Source organism: Dipodomys merriami, unplaced genomic scaffold (genome assembly GCF_024711535.1).
Source record: "Dipodomys merriami isolate MVZ:Mamm:240054 unplaced genomic scaffold, mDipMer1.0.p SCAF_124, whole genome shotgun sequence".
Classification (NCBI taxonomy): Eukaryota; Metazoa; Chordata; class Mammalia; order Rodentia; family Heteromyidae; genus Dipodomys; species Dipodomys merriami.
In genome coordinates, this window is record NW_027202538.1 from 2,529,068 (window position 1) to 2,549,265 (window position 20,198).

At 37.2% G+C, this 20,198-nt stretch overlaps 1 long non-coding RNA gene and 1 other non-coding gene across 2 annotated transcripts; both read right to left on the reverse strand.

The window, feature by feature from the left end:
* Positions 1-11,008: 11,008 nt before the first annotated feature.
* LOC138823861 (U6 spliceosomal RNA) lies at positions 11,009-11,115 on the reverse strand. Its single transcript, XR_011370931.1, has one exon. It is a non-coding gene; the product is annotated as a U6 spliceosomal RNA (small nuclear RNA).
* A 6,982-nt stretch (positions 11,116-18,097) lies between these two features.
* Positions 18,098-19,962, reverse strand: LOC138823848 (uncharacterized). Its single transcript, XR_011370926.1, has 3 exons — positions 19,912-19,962; positions 18,890-19,024; positions 18,098-18,149 (listed from the first exon to the last, which is right to left on the reverse strand). It is a non-coding gene; the product is annotated as an uncharacterized lncRNA (long non-coding RNA).
* Positions 19,963-20,198: the final 236 nt, after the last annotated feature.

Genomic DNA, 20,198 nt, shown 5'->3' on the forward strand with positions numbered 1-20,198 from the left:
TCAGAAACTGAGGTAAGAGAATTGGAGTATGTCTAAAATGTAGAATATAGGATCTGTATTACAGATACAAAATCTTGTTCAATACGCTCACGAATTGAAAACCTGTAATCCTATATTGAAAGCAAAATTTACATATACAGTTTTCCAGTTATTTTGCTTACCTATCACTTCTGATCACATATCTTCTTATGAATGTTTATCATATCTTTGAATAAATCACGATTTGCATGTACTTATCACCTTAAGGAAAGACAGTCTGATTTTATATCTTTCATTCTATGTGACAAATCCTTATTTTTTGTTTCCCTGTTTGCTGAAAAAAAATGTATCCCTGGAAACAGGATATTGACAGAAAATCTGGGTGTAATTTTCATTTTTTAAATTTCAAAAATAAACTTGGTTTTGACTAGTCATTTTCTAACAATGAGTGATATTCATGAACACTAATATTTTGGTGCCTTTAAGTAAATTGAGACTTGATGTGGTATGGTAGTTCTTGGGTCTAATTGACTTAATCATTAGACCATTCATGTATAAACATTTGCATTGAACTTTTTTATTTTTATATATAAAATAGTCCCCAAAGTTTTACTTTAAAGTGATAATGGGAGGAAGTGTCTTCATGTTCAAAACTTTATATTTATTTCAATTAAAGTACTGAAAGTACACGATGTTCACTGGAGCAATATGATGAGAAACATGAGAAAGATGAGAAAAATATTTCTAGAAAAAGATGAGAACGTATTTCTAAAGAGAATGGATATATTGATTAAAACATAGAAAAGAGTAAAATAGGATTCTTGCTTGAGACTGCATAAATTTCATATGAATGTAGCTCAAGATGAGACTGAGAGATAAATTCATACTTATATTACTGAGATTTACATCACAATATAAGAAATATAGGTATTTTAAGGAATTGGTCATTCAAAGCACTAGATACCTAATGGATGAAGAATGGAATTGAAAATTTCAGATGAAAACAAATCAACATGCAGGTATTATGATTTTATAATATTATATGAAAGAACTGAAGCTTTTATCTTCTGAAAAAGAATGTTTAGCCTGTAATTTCAATGTAAATGTAATGAGTCTAATATGTTTCCTCCAAGATATCCAAGAGTACTATGCTCATTCTCTAAAGAGTAAATAAGTAATTATTTTCATTAGTTTTGCTTAATATTTATTTACTTGTAGCAAAAGGTTAAAATGTCTGCTCTCTTTCTTTCAATGTAATAACATATATTTCATACTATTACTGTCTCTTCAGAGAAGCCTGAAATCACTATTTCAAAGTAACACAAACAGAAAAACAAAAATAACCAGATACAACCATCACAAATGCTAAATTATGTGAAAAAATCCACAATATCAAAAATAAACCTGAGGAAGTAGAAAGACAATGGCAGAATAAGAACAGAAAATTACCCTAGCTCTAGCTAATGAAACAGAGATTTAGAGTCCTAGCAGGTATTCCACTTCTAGCAGGTCAAACAAGTCAGTTATAATTATATATAAATATATAATTCAAAAGAACATTTTATTCTGTCTTTACAAGAAAACAAAAATCTATGAAAAGTTACCCAGCCTGGCAGGTGACTGTTGTGACTGTGTTGGACAACATACTCAAAAGCACAGCTGCACTGTGGAAACAAAAGGGCTACATGGGAAAAAAGCAGGAACAGAGAAAGCCACATCCAAACACAGACACTATTCACCTTACCACTGGACAGTTCGAATTGTCATTGGAACCATCAGTACTAACATGACAACATCTCACCACAAATGATCTCTAATCCTACACTTAATCGTCTAGACAAAAACCAAATTCCAGAAAAACAAATAACAACAGAAGACCTGAAAAATCAACCAAGAACATAGAGAGTCACCTATTAAGATCATAGATTCCCCAAATGAAAGCCAAGAAATCCACCAAATGGACAGAACAAATAAGAAAAATACAAGAAAACTGATGCCAAGGTAGTATAATTCACACAGGAACTGACCAGACATTAGAACATACAATTAAGGAGCTAGAAGAGAGAATTCAAAATACATCACAAATACTGCTGAAAAATGTGATTAACGAAAAGATACAAAATCTTTACAAGGAAATTTGTCAAAAAAGATGAAACCAATCAAAGATTAGCAAAATAATTCATGAAGACTACAAACAGAAAGATAAATAAAGTCTGAGAAGGCAAAGGAGTCCAAGGAAAAAATAGTTAAGTAATTAAATAGTTAAAAGGTATGAGAAGATACAGCTAAAAAAACAGCCCCTCCAACTCCCTTACCCAAAGAAAAGATGTAAAGAAAGTCCACACAAGACCTAAAATAAAGCTTTAGTTAAGATAGAAGCCCTAAAAAAAATGACCAATTAGAAGACAGAGAAATCAAAACCAAAGTAGAAAGTCTCCACAGCTAATAGATGACATAGAAGATAATGTTAGGCATCAAAGACAGACTAGGTCTAATAGAAAAGAGGAGTTAATCATGTAGAACAATTCCAAGAAATAAGAAACGATCTCGCTGGAAGTTAAAGATTCAGTTAGAAGATCAAACTTGGGGGAGATAGGTATCAAGAAGGAGAAGAGCAAGAAACAAAATGGATGGGAAACATATTACAAAATTCTAGCAGAGAACATGCCAAACATCCAAACACATAGGCTCATTCAGAGAAGAGAAGCCTTTAGAACACCAAACGGAGAATACCAGAACAGAACAACCCACCACCACATCATAATCCATTAGAGGATCATTAGAGATCAAGGAAAGGATTCTTAAGCTGTCAGGAGAAAAGACCGATTATTTATAAAGGATATACACTCAGAAAAAATAATGATTTCTTAGCTGATATGGTAAAAAGGAGAGCCTGGCATGATATATGGCAAACATTAAAGACAAACAACTACCAACTGTGAATACTCTCCCAAGCCAAACTCTCCTTTATATTTAAAGGATATATAAAAATATTTCATGACAAAGAGAACTTGAAAATTTTATCTCCACCAAATCAACAAGATAGAAATTAATCAAATATATCCTACATAGAGAAGGTCAAAAAGAACAGGAAATGGTTATATAAAATGCTCCCTACCAGAGAACAATGTAAATATATTAAGAATAGATGAGGGGCTGGGAAGGTGGCTCAGTGGTAGAGCACTTGCCTTGCATGCATGAGGCTCTGGGTTCGATTCCTCAGCACCACATAAGCAAAAAGAAAAAAGCCAGAAGTGGCACTGTGGCTCAAGTGGTAGAGTGCTAGCCTTGAGCTGAAGAGCTGAGGGACAGCACCCAGGCCCAGAGTTCAGGCCCCACGACTGGACCCCCCCCAAAAAAAAAAGAATAGATGAGGCACAGCTCCTAACAGCAGGTGTATAACAGCAGGAATTATTAAATATTTCCCAGCCGTAACTCTCAATATCAATGGACTTAAATTTCCAATTAGAAAACACAGGTTAGATAGTATTATGAAAAAACAAGACACATCCATCCAGTGTCCACTAGAGATACATTTCATTGACCAAAACAAACACATACTCGAACTGAAAGGCTGGAAGGAAATTTTTCAAGTAAATGGATACCATAAACAGGCCACAGTAGAATTACTAACATAAAATATTAGAGAATTAAAATTAAAATTAGTAGGAAGGGATATTATATATTGATAAAGGCAGTTCTCCATTAGGAGGATACAACAAGTGTAAATATCAATGCCGTGAATCTTGGACCACCCCACATCATCAACCAAATACTACATAACCTAAAAATACATCTCAACCCATAATTGTCACGCATGGATTGGTTATCCAGGAAAAACTCAACCAAGAAACTGAAGACCTAAATAAATAACTGCATTGACCATCTTGCCCTAACAGACATCTACAGAATATACATTCAGTGTCAGTATATACATTCTTTGCAGCAGGTCATGGAAAATTCTCCAAAACAGAACCCATCCTATGTCATACAGAAATTCTGTCCAAATCAAAAGAAAAATTAATTGAATTCCCATAGCTTGTCAGACCACAGCAGAATAAACTTACAATTAAACAGCTAAAGCAAAAAAAATTGTCAAACCTATGAAGACTGAACAACACATTGCTGAATGACCAGTGGGGCACTGAAGAGATTAGAATGGAAATCTGAAAGTTTCTGGTATTCAACAAAAATGAACACACAAAATACCAGCTCCTCTGGGACACATTAAATGCAGTACTTACAGGAAAATTTATAGCTTTGAATGCCTACATCAAGCAATTGGGGAAATCTCAAATCAGTATTTTTATCATGTACCTAAAGCTCCTTGAAGAGAGGAACAAGTCCAAATGTAAGTAGGCTGAAACATATAAAACATTAAATCAGAAATAACTAAATAAAGACAAAATAAAACATAGAAAGATCAACAAAACAGAGCTGGTTCTTTCAATAAATTAACAGACTTGACAGACCCTTACCAAATCTGACTAAAAAGAGAACTTATATAGATAGAAAGACAAGTAGAAAACTAACAGAGTGGGAGAAGGTCTTTATTTGCTCTGCAACATACAATGTCCTCATATCGCAAATATTCTTAGAGCCCCAAAATTAACGCCCCCCCAAAAAACAAATCCTCATAGAAACAACAACCCTCATAATATAATTGAACTTAAGATTTAAGGACAGACCTCTCTGAAGAAGAAATATGAATGGCCAATAGACACATGAAGAAATATGCAACATTTCTGGCCATAAAAGAAATGCAAATCAAAGCAAAATTGAGATTCCACCTAACCCCAGTTTGAATGCAGAAAACTAATAATAACAGATGCTGGGCTGGTGGGGATGTGGCCAAAAAGGAACATTACTACACTACTGGTGGAAATGTAAACTTGTTCAAATACTCTGTAAAGAAGTATAGAGGTTCCTCACTAGAGCTCCCCTATGACCCAGCAATGATGGATCAAGAAAATGTTGTATATATTCACAACAAAATTCTATGCTTCCATCAGAATGATTGACATTGTCCCATTTGTAAGAAAATGGAATCATTTGGGAACATAATAATTCAAACAAGCCAGACCCAAAGAATCAGAGGCTACATGTTTTCACTCATTTGGAAAAACTAGAATATTTCTAGGATATTCACAGTAGCTCAATAGCAATACACATATCACCATAAAATGATGCTTATCAAAATGAGCTCCAAGAAATGGATAGAAGATTATTGTATAGTGAATTGTTTTTAGTTATTTCTATTTAGTTTTTCCCCTTTGGTTTATTCCCTGTACTCACTGTTTTTGATTTCTGTACCCTTTGTCTTATTCATAAGTTAATCTGACTTGGGGAAAGGAAGGGAAATCACAGAAATGGTGGGACAAAGATTAACCAAAGCAAGAGTGATATTCACTAGACACTATGTTAGAAATAAACTTTACAACTTTGTGGGAGTGGGATGTCAGTGTTGGGGGAAGAAGAAAAAAATGTACTCATTATTTATGTAACTGTAACCCACCTCTCTGTATATCACCTCATAATAAAAAAGACAAAACAATAAGAGAACTCATGCAAATACAGAAAATTAGAGACAAAAATGAGACCACAACAGATATAAGCAAAATTGAGAATGTTATAAGACAGCACTTTGTAAATCTGATGCCAATCACCTGAAGAATCCTGGAGAAATTGATGCGTTCCTATACTGGATCTGAAGCAAGAAGTAACACATAAGAAGAAATGAAAATGAAATGTCAATAAACCACTTCCCATTTCAGAAAAATCTATGACTCAATAAATTTACCATGAAATTAAGGCCTGCAAAGAACTTACAATATATAGATGTAACTCTTCAATGGAATAGAAAGGGAAATGGAATTATCGAACACATTGTATGATGCAGAATTAGACTCTTCCCCAAATTATATAGGGACTCACCAAAGAAAGAGAACTATGAACCCAATTCTTTGATAAGCAATGATGCAGAACTTCTTAATAAAATTCTCACCAACTAATTTCAGCAACAAAAAATAATATTGTATGATCAAATAGGATTCATCTTAGGATACAATTGGATTCAATATTCTTGTCAATAATCATAATACAAAACATCAGCAGAAGCAGGTAAAAGAAAAACATGATTGTCTATAGGGATGTAATAATAGCTTTTAACAAGCTCCAATACCCCTTTATGATTGTCTGAGAAGCTAGAAATGCATGGAACATACCTCAATATAATTCAGAGTATATATATGACAGATAATTAGCATTTACCCAGTGGAAGCATGAAGACATTAAAATCAGGAATGAGACAATGATGTTCACTCTCTCTACTACTCTTCAATAAGGTAGTGGACTTTCTAGCAAGAGCAATAAGCAAGAGAAAAACATAAAGGGGATCCAAATAGGGAAGACATAAAACTATCCCTTTTTACAGATGAAATGATCCTGTATTTAAAGGACCCTATAGCTTCCTCCTTCAAGTTACTAAAGGTGATGCTAACCTTCAGCAATGTAGCAGGGTATAAAAACCACAAGAATCAGTAGTTTTTGTGTTACCAAGAATGGAAATATCCAGGCTGAAATTCAGAAAACAACTTCATATGGATTAGCCTCTAAACCAAATCAAATCTAAACTAAACAACAACAACAAAACTAGGAATTAATGTAACTAAAAATGTGAAGGACCTCTACTGTGAAAACTTTAAAAATCTAAAAAGGGAAATTGAAGGAGACTCAAGAAAATGGAAAATATTTTAATGCTCCTGGTTGGAAGAATTTACATGATGAAACTGCAATATGGCTGACAAAAAATTGACAATGCAATACTCATCAAAATCCCAACTATATTTTTCAATGCAGTAGAGAAAGCAATCCAAATTTAATATGGAATTACAAAATTACAGATGAAACAGAAGGCTTATGGGCCTATCATGATCTTACACACACACACACACACAAACAAACACAGTGGAATTCTATTCACCCATCAGAGAGGATGACTTTTCACCAGTATTAATGAAAATGAAAGGCTTGGTAAAATTATACTAAGAGCAAAGAGAACAGAATGCAGACTCAGAGCAATATAAGTTTCATGGATTCATTCATTTATGGTAGCTAGAAGGTGCCCACAAATCTACAAGTAAACAAGACTGATTCTACCTCATCCGTTAGAATGGTCATTATCAAGAAGACTAACAATAGCAAATGCTGACATGGATGTAGCCAATTGGGAACTCTTTTACACTGTTGGTGGGACTTAAAGAAACATAGCTCCCATGGTTTCCCTTATTTGTAATAATTAGTTCACACCAAGGATAATCTCATGTATTTTAATTTGATATTTTGTCCTATGTTGAGCATACAATATTATTGCTATATTGTTTGTTATTATTTCTGCTAACAGGCAGATATATTTAAAGAATTATGTTCATCTTATCCATTACTGGAGGAAGAGCATCCAAAAGAGCAACATTTACTAGGAAGAACAACTCCTACTTATTTAGCTTCATTCCTATGTAAGGCCAGTGTTGTCCCCTGTATCCTCATGTTGTACATTGTAACTCTATACCAGTTCATCCTGTATATCTACTATCTTCTACATTGTGACCTAAATGCCCCAGCAATTCCACTTTGCTTTACTTTTCAAAAAATTTCACTCTTAATGTTTGAGGTTGGTGTGTGTGTGTGTGTGTGTGTGTGTGTGTGTGTGTGTGTGTGTGTGTGTGTGTGTGTTTACAAATATCAGAAGTAAACATTTTTCCTCATTTAGAATACATCTTTCAGGTGATTGTAAGTTGTGGCTAATGGGAGAAATCTCTTGCTATTTTAAGGATGAAACAGAAAAATATATTTGTGCATGCACCACAGTTGTTTAATAGTCTGTAGTTGAACACTGAACTTCGATTTATATCTTGGCTGTTGTTGTGAATAATGTGAATAACAATGAACTACAGATATATTTATGAGTTACTCAGAGAGAAATAATCACATGATTGGTGGGTCAGTTGATATTTCATCTTTGAATTTCTTTAGAAAACTGCATACTACTTTCTACAATGAGAGTACTAACCTTTATTTTGACCAAGAGTGAAGAAATTTTCCTTTTCTCCACACTCTCACCAGCCAACATTATTACTTTTTTTTAAAGTTTTTTTAAAGGGCAGTTTTTTACTGTGTGCAATACCCAAGATGACCTCAGACCCAAATCCTTTTACTCCAACCTCCTAAAAGCTTCGAATTACAAGCCTTTACCATCACACCTGGTTCCTTTGATTTTTTTGATAAGAGTTATAGTAGTTATGAAGTAGTATCATAGTAATTTTGAATTGCATTTCTCTAATGACTTTTTCTTACAAAACATTAAACCAGTATAGAAGTTGTATTAAACACAACTTTGTAAACCCACTGGCAATTTTCAGGGCTTTTTGGAAAACATGTCTATTCAGAAATTTTGTCCATTTTTAATCAAGTTTCTTGTTAATCTCATCTTTAATCTCTCTATACAAAAGCAATAATTTATTCAAGGTAGTAGAAAGGAAAAAATTAAGCAACTCCTAACATTTTTTAGTTTTCAATAACATGATATTGATTAAATCATTTTCTGTTAATGCTTGAGACTATATAACTCAATTTAGTTAGACCTTATACAAGACTATATGTATTTTATTTTACGTTGATTTTTCTTTCCAAAGCCTGTGTGACTAATTTCCCTTCGTTTCTTTCTGTCTCATGTAGTTCAGATTTCAAACAAAAGAATAAATGGAAGGAAGCGAACAAAAAAAAATACATTTCCTCTCATCTGATGATGCCTCTACAAGAATGAGGAAAGACCTATGATAAAATATCAAAAAGACAATTTATTCTTCTGGGTTTTCCTTATCTTTGTTATTTAACTTAAATGATGTAAAGCACACTATACTGCTCAGATACTTTTATGTTTTCTCAGTTTTGTACATTTTCTTTTTTTTTGGGGGGGGGGATCCGGTCAAGGGGCCTGAACTCTGGGCCTGGGCGCTGTCCCTCAGCTCTTCAGCTCAAGGCTAGTGCTCTACCACTTGAGCCACAGCACCACTTCCGGCTTTTTTTTCTTTTTGCTTATGTGGTACTGGGGAATAGAACCCAGGGCCTCAGACATGCAAGGCAAGTGGTCTACCACTGAGCTACCTTCCCAGCCCTGTACATTTTCTTTTGGACTTCATCTCAGTCTACAACATTCCTTCATTATTATGTCCCTGATATTTTTACACTAACAAGACTGAAGATAACCAGTTTGATTTACAGCATGAGAAGTTATCCACCTGGCTTCCCTGGAAGCAGAGCATGATCAATAGATAACATTACTTCTGGTTGCTCACTACATGTAATGGTTTCCGTAATACTTATGACATTCTATTTAGTATTTTTAAAAAAACTTCTGGCTAAACTCAAAGCTCATTCATGGAAGTTTATGTTAAGTATTTTACAAGTTTTATTTCTCTTAATTCTTAAGATAACATTTGCAATAATGCTAATGTTATTACCATTTTAGTGTTGGGAAAAATTGTAATTAAAGGCACTAAGTGCATGGCCCAAAGACACACAGTGAGGAAGGAAATGAGTCAAAGTTTCCAAAAGTCTTTCCGCAATACACAAAAGGTAGGTAAATTCTCTCCATTCTCTTACACTCTCAATTCAATATTCATATTTTCCAAGAAATAATAGCATAGCAAATATTGCCCATGGTGATTGTTTTCTGTCACATTTTGTCTTCAACACAGACTGTGTTGGTGACATTGGGTTATCATGCACAGAGCTGAGCTTCTAAATTGAGGTCCAAAGAGAGGCAAATTTCTTCTGTCCCACAGTTCCAGTTTTTTTAAAAAGTACCAAAACTTTTAAATATCACTTACTCTCTTTTAAGAATCCAAAAATGAAATAAATTCACATTTAATCAATGCAAAATACTTTAAAAGTAGGAGACAATAAAACAGGCCCCCATGAAGTAAATTTTCTTCTACTTTTAAAATTATTCTGAAAGCCTTGTATTGGTTAGTCACACTTATAATCCTATCTACTTGGGATATCTACTCAGGAGCCTGAGATCTGTGGATAACCATTGGAAGCCAATCAGGGCTTCCAAAACAAACAAAAAAATTCATGAAATTATTTTTCAAAATTTTTAATGAACTAGCAAAGACCCAGGAAAGAAAATGTAGTTCATATAGTACCTCACCAACCTAGAGAGGAAAGACCTAGCATGGCCTTTAAGCCCTGATTTCAAACTCTGAGCACGCCAACACACATGCATGCACATGCGTTTGCATGCATGCATCTTTTCCCTTCCCCTCCCCAAATTAGAGAAGCGTACATACAAGAGGCACATGCACCAACTTCAAATACAGTGAAAACAAGGGTTATAGCATGGGGGAGGAACATACAAAGAAACAAAAATTCACATGGCACATTATAAGTACGTTAGAAACAATAGCAAGAAACAAACAAAAAAATACTTGTTTCCCTATCTTGGAGTTCAATTCCCTTAACATCATCATATCTGTTCATATGAACATAGTTTTTGACATTGTCTGCTTGCCCTAGACATATATTCGTTATTGAAAATAAGGGAAACCATGGGACCTGTTTCTTTGGACTTGGCTTACTTCACATAATAAATTTTTTCCCAAGTCTTTCCATTTCCTAACAAATTGGGTGATGTCATTCTTTCTGATGGAGGCATAGAATTCCCTTGTGTATATACACCACATTTTCTTGATCCATTCATGTAGTGGGGATAGCTGGGTTGGTTCCATATCTTAGCTATGGTAAATAATGCTGCAATAAACATAGTTGAGCTGGTAGTTTTAGTATGGTCTTTTTGTGATCATTTAGTAAATCCCCAAAAGTGGGGTTGATGGGTCAAAGGGGAGCTTTATGTGGAATCGTTTGAGGAACCTCCATAATGCTTTCCAAAGTGGTTGAACAAGTTTACACTCCCACCAAGAATGCTGTATGGTTCCCTTGTGGCCACATCCCCTCCAGCATCTGTTGTTGTAAAAATATGGAACGCTCCACGAATTTGCATGTCGTCCTTGCACAGGTGCCATGCTAATCTTCTCTGTATCGTTCCAATGTTAGTGTATGTGATTCTGAATTGAGCACAAAATATTTTTATATCAAAAGTGCAATTGGATTTTATTAAACTAGACGATTCAACAAAAAGGAAGTTCAAAAGAATTGTCATGAAATTTTACAACCATATATTTCTTACATAAGCACACATTTAAGAATAAAGTCAAGATTGACATGTCAAAAACAAAATAATTCCAGATATTTGTTGTTCAAGAAATGTGTAGGAGGAGGAATTCAATTATTCTATACAAGGCACCTGTCATAATGAACACTGCAGCAAGTGTTAAGGTTCGTTCAAAGTTTTAATGTTTTAAATATATTCAATTTTGGGAATTGTTTCAATTTTGGGAACACAAGCCTCAACAATATGTCAATACTATCCTCTTATTTATCTCTAAAGGTTTATGCTTCTGGTCTTTTAATATTAAAACTTCAAAAAAATTATCTTTAGCAAGTTGTGCAAAGGGGTTTTGCTTCATCATGTCAGTGTTGAATAGAGTGTATGTGCATTTCAATGTTCAGTGCATCTGGATCATTGTCAAATTTTCCTTTTTTCTTCCTTCCCTTACCCCAACCCCACCTATCCCTTCAAGTTTCCTACTTATATTCTCACATATGTACATTGAGTGTTATGACTGTATTAGTCCACCATTTCCCTCTCCATCCTTCTGCCCTATTTCTTCTAAGCCTAGCTCCCCTTTTAAGACTTGTTTCAAATTCATGGTGTTTTGTTAAATATCTCTACCTTTGGCATTTGGCTATGGGCTTGCCACATCCTCTCTTCCATGTTTGACCACATAAATGAATATATTTCTCCACATTTCTAATCTCTGAATGGCTGAGATAGGTCTATTTTACTATTCACCTTCTGTCCTAAATTTAGAATTGCACCTTCAGGACCATCCTATAGAGCTTTTTTCTTCTCTACACACTGAAGATGGAAAGGAAATAATTTCCATGCTCTCAGCATTATGCTATCCATCATGAATTTCCATCGCTTATCACTTCAGCAGTCTATGTTTAGGGACAATCTTCAATTTCTGATGATAGGAGCACGAGTCAGTTTTACCTATGCAGATTCCACTATGTAGTGAGCCCTGTAGTCTTAAATTTTCAATAAGTTTCGAGTAACTTTTTATTAATAATTTAAAAAGTTTTATTTCAGTATTTGAAATACTGCCCCAATTATTTTAAAAGTTTCACAATAAGTTAGACTGAACTTTTCCCCCCATTTTCCCCATTAGTTCAGGTTAAGTCTCCATTGGCTTTATTGTTTGAGAGGCCAAGGGATGAGGTTAAACAGAGAGATGATCATTACTCAGATATCTCCTTCCTCTTCTGGTTTTGCTATTCTTGTTGAGAGGAAGACTGTAGCAGGGAAAAGAGTGATGCTTGACTTCACCATACAAGGGAACATTCTTAGTATGTCAATTATTGTTTCTCAGAATAACTTAAACTGCTTACTCTTGCCTTATCTGTAACAGTAACCTAACTGTGGCTTCCTTGGTGCAGGAGGAAGCACACTAACAGGTTACTACCTGTAAATTGGTATTTTATATATCAACTTACTACCAAAAATATAAAGCTTTGGCTACATAAATGCAACGGCATTGATTGTCCAACAATACCTTAGTGAGCAGTAGACAATTCTACCCAGCTACCCTCTCCTCTCATATCCTCCCTTTCACTCCCCTCCACTCATTTACCCTCCCATCCCTTCTTTCTTTGTGTCTCTCTCCTCCATATTAATCTCTATCTTCTCTCTTTTTCTTTTCCAGTAGCAAGTGATTTGGCTTATCAGTCAACACATACATAATTGAACAAATATTTATTGCACCTCTTTTTGTGATTATTTATTCTTAAGAAGTGAGTTCTAGCACAGCACCAGTGGCTTACACCTAGATACTCAGTAGGTTCAAATTTGACAATTGCAACTCCAAGCTATTTTAAGTAGATAAACCTAAGAGATTCTTTTCTGCACTTGTGGTAAAAGGAAGAAGTGAAGGTGTGGCTCAGGTGGTATAGAGCAAACATTGAGAATTAAAGCCCAGATAGAGCTCAAGGCCAGGAGTTCAAACCCCAGTACCAGCACAATATAAAAAAAAAACTGAGTCCTTTGTCTTAGAAGGGATATTTCTCCAAAAATTCATACCCAGGGCAATTTTCAAGGTCCAAGACTCTTTGTAAGGTTCTTTCACATCTTAAATTGATTCCTCTGCTTGATTCACATTATGGAAAATAGGAGTCACACTTCACATTAAAAAGTATGCACATTGCTGTACAGTTCTTACCATTTTTAAAGTAAAGGAAGCATGACAGAGGAATTCACCTCACTTGGGTGAGTTAGGTTTGACTCACTGACAGACTTTTGCAAGTAAATGAGGGTCTGTTTACATGTAAAGAAGTCTATGCAGATGGTTTTCTAGGAGAGAGAACAAGGTAGCTGTTGTCCAAGTTTGAATCAGAGTAAGTTTATTCCTATGATATGGTAAAGAGAAGCTCATCTCATAGAACACTATGCAGACAGTAATTTCAAGGATTAAAAACTCATGTCTATATAGTGAACAGCTATGTTTTCACAAACAAAAAACAGTTTCCTAAGCCATGAAAATATAAGTTAGAGCAAAAGGAACTATGTTAAATATAGTTAATGGCTGAGTGACATGTATAAAAGAGTTCTATAATCACAATTAAACTATAAATTTTTCATCATGTCCCTAACAAGAATCTCTAAGATAGAACTGGCTAAATCTGTCATAGAGGACTGGGTTCATGCAATTGTCAGTTTTGTTTAGGGTGCAATATCTTCTACAGTCGCTTGGGTTGCAAAGAGCTCACACCACATGCAGTGTCTGGAAAAACGTGCTGTCTTGTTAGGCACCTAAGGGATTTTTGTGCCACTGTGAATATTTATCGTTTTTCTTCTTATAATTATACCTGTAAGTGTGAAGTCATTTTGTGATAAGAATAATAGTTTCTGTACCCTTTATTCCACTAACAAATCTCGAATGTAAATATAGCCCGGAGCCCTTGGCTCATGCCTATAATCCTAGCTACTCAGGAGGCTGAGATCTGAGGGTCACAGTTCAATGCCAGCCCAGGCAGGAAATTCCAAAGATTCTTATCTCCAATAAACCACCAGAAAACTGTAACTGGCAAAATGTCTCAAGTGGTAGAGCTCTTGCCTTGAGCTGAAGAGCACAGGGACAACACTCAAGCCCAGAGTTCAAGACCCACAACTGACCAAAAAAAAAGTATGCATATATATATATATATATATGTATAAATGATGAGATGAATTACATTTAAATATAAGTCAATATTTATGGTACACATTTAAAATATAACAATATATGATATATTTATAATATATACATATATTTATGTATAAGATCATATTATATCAATGTTTATAAATACATTTGTAATTAATATCCAAAGAGTACATCTGAAGATTTGGGGGAAAATGTAGAGTGTCTAAAGGCTTACTATTGACCCATCATACTTTCAATCATTTTTTCCACTTATGACAATGTCTGGAATACTAAGACAATGATTATTTTATTCCTTAAGATTTGGGGTTAGAAACATCTACTTACTTGGTATGAAATCTACCAAAATGTGATCTTGAAATCACACACCACAAACTGGACATATACATCAATTTAGCAACTTACAGGTCTCAAACTTTTATTTGAATCCTATATCTCACATACATTGTTTCCTTTGAGTCAGCTACGTATACAAACATTCCTAGATTTTCATCTTCACATACATCCCCATACTCACATGACATAGTAAACATAACATTATAATAAAAATATTATAGGTACTGAAAAAAACATCTTTGCAAAAGTAGATAAATTTTATTCTTTTAATTCAATTCACTATTAAAATACTGATGAAAGAGTAGCTGAGAGGATGTTTCAAATATGAGAGTGCCTGCTTAAAGAGAATGTTTCTCATTCCAAGCATCATTATATGCATCCTTCCTTCTCTCACATAAAAAAATAAGTAACTACAGAATCAACCTACATTTTCCCTAATCACTCATTGAAGAAAGAAATTGTAATACATATATGCATATACACAATGATATACTATTTAGCCACACATAATTATGAAATAATATCATCTTCAAGAAAATAGATAGAACTTTGGAAAGTAGTATGGAAGTTCCTCAAAAGACTCCACATAGAGCTCCCCTATGACACAGCAATCCCACTTTTGGGTATTTACCCAAATTTTTACCAATAAGACCACACTAAAGCTACCAGCACGATTATATTTATTGCAGCATTAATTACTATAGCTAAGATATGGAACTAACCCAGGTGCCCCTCAGTAGATGAATGCATCAAGAAAATGTGGTATATATACACAATGAAATTCTATGCATCCATCAGAAAGAATGACATTGCCCCATTTGTTAGGAAATGGAAAGGCTTGGAAAAAATTATATTAAGTGAAGTAAGCCAGGCCCAAAGAAACATAGGTCCCATGCAATATCTAGTATATGTCTGAGTCAAGCAGAAAAGGTCAGATAAGGTGATGTTAGGGAAATGAACCCTAAGATATGTATTCAAATGTTTATTTTTTTCTTTCATGCGATTGTTTCTTACACATTTATAAGATTATTTCTTTGTTGCTTTGTATGTCCCTCCCCCACAGTATAACCCCTGCTTTCACTGTATCTGATGTCGGTATAATTTGTGGAGGGGAAGGGGAAAAAAAAATCGTTTAAATAGGGATACAGGGGGACCCATTGCAACAATGAGATGTACAAGTCGTTATGTCGAAAACGAACTTTACAACTTTCGTGCGGGAAAGGGGGGCGGGGAGGATTGGGTGGGGGGGTGGGGGAAGGATGGGAAGGGATGGGAAGGGGAAACAAAGGAGGAGGGTACAATGCTTGATAAGAAATATTATCTTGTCCATGTAAATTGAACCCCTCTGTACAGTATTTTCAAAATAAAAAAATAGAACTGGAAACATTCATATTAAAGAAATTATCCATACTGTAAAAAACAAATACTAGATTTCTCATATGAAAATATGAATAACCCAGAAAATAAAATGAAGAACCCAGGTGTAAAAGATAGAGCTGATTTAATTTGGAAAAAAGTAAGAGAGGAGATGAAGAGAAATACTGTGCAGTAAATATGTTCAAATATTCAATATGTTGGTATGACATAATAAAAAATAAGTATAAAAATAGGCTAATGAAATTAATAAAAGGAATAAAATTTAGCAAGCTACATTATATGGACATATGTGTATAACACAATAAAATACTGTGTAAAGTTAATGTTTGCTAATAAAAAGGCAAAAATTCATTCCAGTTGTTATAGAGTCATATGTTTATTTCCATTTTTTGCTCAGATATTTCCCTGATAAAGTAAAAGGAGAAATAGGTTTTATTTATTTAGAAAGACAAACTTGTCCAATTAGCATTAAATTATTCTAGTTAATTACTGTCAATGTGAAATTGCTCAACTTAATTATTATATTTAGAATATTTCCAATGCACTCTTCAAAATATTACCCTATAGGCATATACTTTTTGCTGGGGCCAGCTGCTCCATGTCCCGGTGGAAGAGGTTGGGAGGGTTGCTGATAACCGGGCCCAGGGGTGCCCATGGCAGAAGGAGTATCCAGCTCCCCTCTGTCAAAGGAGACACAAAGCATGGATGGACCTACTGAGAGCTTCAGGGCATAGCCATCCAACTGTCACAAAGGTCCCTGGGAGAACTGTTTTATGGTGACAGCCCTAGGGCCTGACATCAGGGCCCCAGCGCTGTCCCCGACTTTCTTTGTCTCTAGGGGAGCACTCTTTCACCTGAGCCATGGTGCCACGTCCACCTTTTTCTGTGTATGCAAGACCTAGGAATCCAACCCATGCTTTCTTGCATGCTAGGTGAGCCCTCTACCTCTAAGACACAATCTCAGCCCTGGATAGCTGTTCTTCTATGACCCCTCAGGCTGTCTCAGGACAGTCTCCAACATCTATACCAAGTCACACATCTATACCGAGTCTCTCAACAGCAGCCCTGGCTAGAAATGAACATACTCTGCTGTGTTGCCCATCATATTCAGCACCTTTGTACTCTGTGCTTCCTGTCAGATACTCCTTGTTAAGCAAGACCCCCTTTTCAAGTGCTGCCTCCAAGAAGACCATTCCGATCACCTTGGCAGAGCAGGAGCCTCTCCACTCTGCAGGCTGCTGGCTTGTCAGGCTCTGCATTCCAGCCAGTGTGGGTTGAGAGTGCATGAAGGGAAAGGCCTGGATTCCACCACCAGATCTCTGGAGGCCCTGATACACCACCCAGGGACAGGTGTTGTATCACACCCCATGAGAGGGGGCTTGAGGCCCTGGCAATGTGTGGGCAACAAGATGGGGCCATTTCTTTGTGTGGGCTTGAACTGAGGATCTGGGAGCTGCTCTCTGAGTTTTATTGCTCAAGGCTGGTGCTCTACCACTTGAGCCACAGCTCCACTTCTAGCTTTTTGGTGGTTCCATGGAGAGTAGTCTCCTCACGGGCTGTCCAGCTTATAGCTGGCTTCAAACTGTGATCCTCAGATCTCAGCATCTGGAGTAGCCAGTATGACAGGCATGAGCCTGAGCACCAGGTGATGGGCACCAAATGTTGTTTTTTTTTTTTTTTTGCTCCTGTTTATCTCCTGTCATCTAGCAAGCCCAAGTTAAAATAATCAATTACAGGGGATCAAAATTCTCTCTTAGGTCAGTTAATCCAAGGAGATAAAGTGTCTTTGGAAAAGGCTAGTCTGAGTTGGCTTAGGGGTATTTGTGTTTGTGTGTGTGTGTGTGTGTGTGTGTGTGTGTGTGTGTGTGAGAGAGAGAGAGAGAGAGAGAGAGAGAGAGAGAGAGAGAGAGAGAGAGAGAGAGAGAGAGAGTGTTGGGGATACCTACCCTCATCTCTGCAGTGCCTCATCCTCCCAGCAGGGAGTGTATCCAGGATCCTGACCCCAAGGAAGGTGTTTGGGGAAGGGTAGCTAAGGTCACATCCAGGGGGATGATCCGAATTCTGTCCTGCAACCTAAGCCTGGACAGATAAAGGAGAAGAGAGGTTTAGGGGAACATCAAGGGGAGCCCCTTACCTTTGGCTACAAGTACAGAAGAAAACTGTATCCATCTTTCTTGGTAGTCAGATAAAAGTTGTACACTGTTCATTTATTTTATGATTGTGTTAGTCTTAGGACTTGGATTCAGGGTCTGGGTGTTATCCCTGAGATTCTTTTTTCAAGGCTGTGGCTCTACCACTTGAGCCACAGCACATCTGGCTTGTGTGTGGGTTTGGGGAGGGAGGTAGTTTATGGGAGATAAGAATCTCCTGGACTTTCCTGCCCGGCCTGGCCTGAGTCATGACCATCAAACCTCAGCCTCCCGAACAGCCAGGATGATGGGTGGGAGCCATGAGCTTCTGACCACCACCATGCGGCTTCCTCCTTATCCATAGCAATGACTTGGCTCTGTCACAAGAACAAATGTCCTCCGGGAGGTGTCAGGTCTGGGCACTTTCCTCTGCACCCCACTCCCCTAGCCAAAACTACACTCGCCAGCAAAGGGTAGTAGACAAGGAGTGTTTTCATTGTCTTATAGCCAGGCCCTGACCAGATAGGTGGGGGTATGGGTCAGAGTCCCGGGATCGTGCTGGGCAGGGGGACAAGGCAACATCTCCTCATCCACTTTCCTTCAACGGTGTAGCAGAGGGATGTGAGGAAGGAATCAAGGGATGGACAATGAATAGCCATCAAAGTCTAGCCGGGGTACAGAGGGGCTTACCTCATGAAGCTAGTTCAACAGGCTGAGCAAAACAGCTCCTGACCCTCAGCCCACCTCCAGAATGAGAGGGACACCTTGGGTTCCAGCCACATGGGGATGCTGGGCCACCTCCTCCAGCACCTATTCAACCAGTTCCTGAAAGAGAAAGAGAGAGGGATAGAGAGAGAGGGAAAGAGTGGGGAGAGAAAAAGAGAGGGAGAGAGGAGAGGGGGAGGAGGGGGTGAGAGAGAAAGAAAGAGGAAGAGAGGGCCAGAATTACACTTAAGCCAGGTGCTGGTGGCTCAGACCTATAATCGTAACTACAAAGGAGGCTGAGATATGAAGATCATGGTTCACAGCTATCCCAGACCGGAATGTCTGTGAGACTCTTATACTCAAAGAACCAACAGAAAACCGGAAGTGATGCTGTGGCTCATGTGGTAGAGCGCTAGCCTTGATCTAAGGAGCTCAGGCACAGCATCCAGGCCTCAAATTCAAGCCTCAAAAATGAAAAAGTGGAAGTCCCACCACAAGAAGTGGACTGAATAACACCCACTGTCCTAGGAAGTATGGCAGAGAAGTCAGGCTGAGCTTCCTGTCAGCTGGAAGTCAAGAGTAGGTCACTTGGCTTCTCAATGCCTCATTTTCCCCAGCTGCAAGACTGAATACAGTGAAGGATCCCCTTCCTCATGGGGATAGGTTAATGATGAAAGAAAGCCATGTTTTGTTTCATAATCCTACACTTGTTGCACGATTTCTTCATGTGCTGTGGAATCAGCACTGGAACCTTTCATCGTGTATGACCCCCTCCTCTTCCCCCACCAAGACCTGGCACACACTGTAACGGTTTGTTGGATAAACGAATGAGCATCTGTCTATGACAATACTACAGAAAAGTCCCATCCAATTCAGGTAAGCATCCTGGGTGAGGGCAAAGCCTGATGTAGCTCTCCAACAGTTCTACCTCCTCCCTCTTCCCACCCTCCTGGTGCCACCGCACTTAACTGTTTTGGTTCCAAGGATGTGAGCCATGATGTACTCACTGTATTTTGGGGCCTCTGGGATGCCTATCTTCTCAAAGATCTCTGTCCGGCCAATGACCAGCTGTGTGGCACTCAATTCCCCACTCAGCTGTGAACAAGGTTGCCCTGAGGTGAATGCCTGGCTCAAGGGGCCTCCTCTCCACTCCCTGGGGCCAGACAGGATGGTCCACCATATCTGGCCCCCAAGTTTCATGTTCCAGAGATAGGACCCCTGAGGCATCCCAGGTCTCTGAATCTCCCAGAGTCCAGTACAGTTCCTGGGAATTGTCTCTACTCACAGCTAGTAG